Source organism: Salvelinus alpinus, chromosome 19 (assembly GCF_045679555.1).
Source record: "Salvelinus alpinus chromosome 19, SLU_Salpinus.1, whole genome shotgun sequence".
Classification (NCBI taxonomy): Eukaryota; Metazoa; Chordata; class Actinopteri; order Salmoniformes; family Salmonidae; genus Salvelinus; species Salvelinus alpinus.
Window position 1 is genome coordinate 52634045 of NC_092104.1, and position 4817 is coordinate 52638861.

Genomic DNA, 4817 nt, shown 5'->3' on the forward strand with positions numbered 1-4817 from the left:
CCACTTTGCCAAAGCACAGCCCCCGCACCACTAGAGGGATGTCTTCAACCACCAACTTACAATCCTGAGACAAGGCCGAGTATAGCCCCCAAAGATCTCCACCACAGCACAAACCAAGGGGGGGGCGCCAACCCAGACAGGAAGATCACGTCAGTAACTCAACCCACTCAAGTGACGCACCCCTCCTAGGGACGGCATGAAAGAGCACCAGTAAGCCAGTGACTCAGCCCCTGTAATAGGGTTAGAGGTAGAGAATCCCAGTGGGGGGGAACCGGCCAGGCAGAGACAGCAAGGGTGGTTCGTTGCTCCAGAGCCTTTCCGTTCACCTTCACACTCCTGGGCCAGACTACACTCAATCATATGACCTACTGAAGAGATAAGTCTTCAGTAAAGACTTAAAGGTTGAGACCGAGTCTGCGTCTCTCACATGGGTAGGCAGACCATTCCATAAAAATGGAGATCTATAGGAGAAAGCCCTGCCTCCAGCTGTTTGCTTAGAAATTCTAGGGACAATTAGGAGGCCTGCGTCTTGTGACCGTAGCGTACGTGTAGGTATGTACAGCAGGACCAACTCGGAAAGATAGGTAGGAGCAAGCCCATGTAACGCTTTATAGGTTAACAGTAAAACCTTGAAATCATCCCTTGCCTTAACAGGAAGCCAGTGTAGGGAAGCTAGCACTGGAGTAATATGATCAAATTTCTTGGTTCTAGTCAGGATTCTAGCAGCCGTATTTAGCACTAACTGAAGTTTATTTAGTGCTTTATCCGGGTAGCCGGAAAGTAGAGCATTGCAGTAGTCTAACCTAGAAGTAACAAATGCATGAATTAATTTATCTGCATCATTTTTGGACAGAAAATTTCTGATTTTTGCAATGTTACGTAGATGGAAAAAAGCTGTCCTTGAAACAGTCTTGATATGTTCGTCAAAAGAGAGATCAGGGTCAAGAGTAACGCCGAGGTCCTTCACAGTTTTATTTGAGACGACTTTACAACCATCAAGATTAATTGTCGGATTTAACAGAAGATCTCTTTGTTTCTTGGGACCTAGAACAAGCATCTCTGTTTTGTCCGAGTTTAAAAGTAGAAAGTTTTCAGCCATCCACTTCCTTATGTCTGAAACACAGGCTTCTAGCGAGGTCAATTTTGGGGCTTCACCATGTTTCATTGAAATGTACAGCTGTGTGTCATCCGCATAGCAGTGAAAGTTAACATTATGTTTTCGAATAACATCCCCAAGAGGTAAAATATATAGTGAAAACAATAGTGGTCCTAAAACGGAACCTTGAGGAACACCGAAATGTACAGTTGATTTGTCAGAGGACAAACCATTCACAGAGACAAACTGATATCTTTCCGACAGGTAAGATCTAAACCAGGCCAGAACTTGTCCGTGTAGACCAATTTGGGTTTCCAGTCTCTCCAAAAGAATGTGGTGATCGATGGTGTCAAAGGCAGCACTAAGGTCTAGTAGCACGAGGACAGATGCAGAGCCTCGGTCTGACGCCATTAAAAGGTCATTTACCACCTTCACAAGTGCAGTCTCAGTGCTATGATGGGGTCTAAAACCAGACTGAAGCATTTTGTATACATTGTTTGTCTTCAGGAAGGCAGTGAGTTGCTGCGCAACAGCTTTTTCAAAAAAAATTGAGAGGAATGGAAGATTCGATATAGGCCGATAGTTTTTTAAATTTTCCGGGTCAAGGTTTGGCTTTTTCAAGAGAGGCTTTATTACTGCCACTTTTAGTGAGTTTGGTACACATCCGGTGGATAGAGAGCCGTTTATTATGTTCAACATAGGAGGGCCAAGCACAGGAAGCAGCTCTTTCAGTAGTTTAGTAGGAATAGGATCCAGTATGCAGCTTGAAGGTTTAGAGGCCATGATTATTTTCATCATTGTGTCAAGAGATATAGTACTAAAACACTTAAGTGTCTCTCCCGATCCCAGGCCCTGGCAGAGCTGTGCAGGGGCTGAGTCACTGGCTTACTGGTGCTCTTTCATGCCGTCCCTAGGAGGGGTGCGTCACTTGAGTGGGTTGAGTCACTGACGTGATCTTCCTGTCCGGGTTGGCGCCCCCCCCCTTGGGTTGTGCCGTGGCGGAGATCTTTGTGAGCTATACTCGGCCTTGTCTCAGGATGGTAAGTTGGTGGTTGAAGATATCCCTCTAGTGGTGTGGGGGCTGTACTTTGGCAAAGTGGTTGGGGTTATATCCTGCCTGTTTGGCCCTGTCCGGGGGTATTGTCGGAAGGGGCCACAGTGTCTCCCGACCCCGCCTGTCTCAGCCTCCAGTATTTATGCTGCATTAGTTTATGTGTCGGGGGGGGGGGGGGGTCAGTCTGTTATAACTGGAGTATTTCTCCTGTCTTATCCGGTGTCCTGTGTATCTTTAGGTATGCTCTCTCTAATTCTCTCTTTCTTTCTTTCTTTCTTTCTTTCTTTCTTTCTTTCTCTCAGGGGACCTGAGCCCTAGGACCATGCCTCAGGACTACCTGGCCTGATGACTCCTTGCTGTCCCCAGTCCACCTGGCCGTGCTGCTGCTCCAGATTCAACTGTTCTGCCTGCGGCTATGGAACCCTGACCTGTTCACCGGACGTGCTACCAGTCCCAGACCTGTTGTTTTCAACTCTCTAGAGACAGCAGGAGCAATAGAGATACTCTGAATGATCGGCTATGAAAAGCCAACTGACATTAACTCCTGAGGTGCTGACCTGTTGCACCCTCGACAACCCCTGTGATTATTATTATTTGACCCTGCTGGTTATTTATGAACATTTGAACATCTTGGCCATGTTCTGTTATAATCTCCACCCGGCACAGCATGAAGAGGACTGGCCACCCCTCATAGCCTGGTTCCTCTCTAGGTTTCTTCCTAGGTTCAGGCCTTTCTAGGGAGTTTTTCCTAGCCACCGTGCTTCTACAGCTGCATTGCTTGCTGTTTGGGGTTTTAGGCTGGGTTTCTGAACAGCACTTTGTGACATCAGCTGATGTAAGAAGGGCTTTTTTAAATAAATTTGATTGATTGAATTTGATTGAAAGATGTAATAACAGCGGCAGACAGCATATGATTCATGAATTACAGTGCTACCCTAATATTCTATCAGATCATCACAATTGCGGTGGCTCCTAACCAGCCTTGGGCCCCCAGTTGGCCCGAAGGTTATCTTAAGAGCGGGTGAGGTGGCGATGACGGGACTGGCTTCCTCTCTCACATCAAAACATACCTGCAGACGAGTGACAGATGGATAGAGAGAGAGAGCATGATTAAGCCTTGTTTTTTTTATTCTAACACGATCAGTCATCTTAAATCAGGAGGTGAAATGCAAAACTGACCTTGGATCATTAACTCTGGGACTACTACATCTCTGTCTGTATTTCAATGTAAAGCATCTCTTTAATAATACTTCCTGTTGACCTGACCAAGTGACATCTCACCTATGATCATGCTGTGCCCTCTGTGTCAGCCAGTTCAGCTGCGGGAGAGGTTCACCAAAACAGCTGATATAACCTAGAGGATTTAGGGAGAAGGTGGAGATGGATGAAGTGAAGAAGAGAGACTGTTATTGTGTGTGTGTGTGGTCTCACCTGGTGTCCACAGAGTACTTTATGCTGAAAAACGGACACACGAGGACAAACATGTTTCTCACCACTTGGTTATTGCAAGGCTAACCCCCAGGGAAATCATGACTTGGCAGCAACAGATAGTCCAGTGAAAATGTCTGTGTTTATGTGAAAATTAGCAGCTGACATCTTAAGGGTTTTTTAATTAATGCATGTGAGACAGGTTACATGTACAACAAGACAGGCAGAGATGGAGAAAAATAACACAGAACAGTTTAATTACCTCTGGTTATGGGCACTTTTGCCAGCAATAAGGCTTCCACGGCCTTTTCCTCAGACAGTGAACATCTGGCAATATCTACATTTTCGACCCCTTGATCAGCTCGTTCTTTGAAAGTAAAGAAACATTTTTATAGATATGAAAACAATAACTGAGATATGACCGTTCAATCTAAAGCAGCAGATGTCATTTTTAGGATACGTCAATACAGCCCAGTGCTGCTTACCTGAGATTTTTGTAGGTGTCCTCTTTGATTTCCTTTGTGTCGGAAAAAAGTTGCTTTCAGAACAATTATTTTTGATTGAAAATAATAATGGTTTTGCTCTCGACAAAAGTACACAAATGTACCTCCATAGCATATAACAATTTGCCTGTGAATAACCACACGTTCATACAAATGTGCAACTGTATGCAGAATTCTTGACGCACAACCGAAGATGCTGCCATATCCTGCCAGCACGCCCACAAGCGAGCCACTCAGGAGCAGAATGATGACGCGTGGAAGAGGGAAAGGAATGAGATGGGAACAGCAATTTGTTGCAAGTTGGGGAGGAGGGCTAGCTGAACAATAGACTATTCAACCTTTACTAAAGAATAGTCTAATAGCCGAGCTATATGTGAAACCCCTCTCCTATCACAGACCAGATTTGCCCTAACGACCAAGGGGTAGCTTGCAATGTAATAAAGTAATGACTTTTCAAATAAGTTACCTTACATGTTATGTTGGCTGACAATTTGTTAGCTACGCTGTCCTTAAGGACCATATAGCAAATCATTACAGGAGTATGTACTGGAATGTTAGCTAGCTACCTAACGGTTAGTAGTTATACATCAAACTTGCCAGTATATTAACTATAGGCTAACTACCCAACGTTTATTGACTTGATTATTCTCATCATTCTTAACTTAGCTAAATGGTATAGTCGTTATGCTTTCTCAATGGACATTCGGGTGCTTTCGTAAATTTGCTCTGGCTATCT

At 44.6% G+C, this 4817-nt stretch overlaps 1 long non-coding RNA gene across 1 annotated transcript; it reads right to left on the reverse strand.

Moving 5' to 3' along the window:
• Nucleotides 1-2984: 2984 nt before the first annotated feature.
• LOC139545980 (uncharacterized) lies at nucleotides 2985-4502 on the reverse strand. The gene is made up of 4 exons (XR_011669170.1): nucleotides 4064-4502; nucleotides 3841-3945; nucleotides 3432-3504; nucleotides 2985-3220 (listed from the first exon to the last, which is right to left on the reverse strand). It is a non-coding gene; the product is annotated as an uncharacterized lncRNA (long non-coding RNA).
• Nucleotides 4503-4817: the final 315 nt, after the last annotated feature.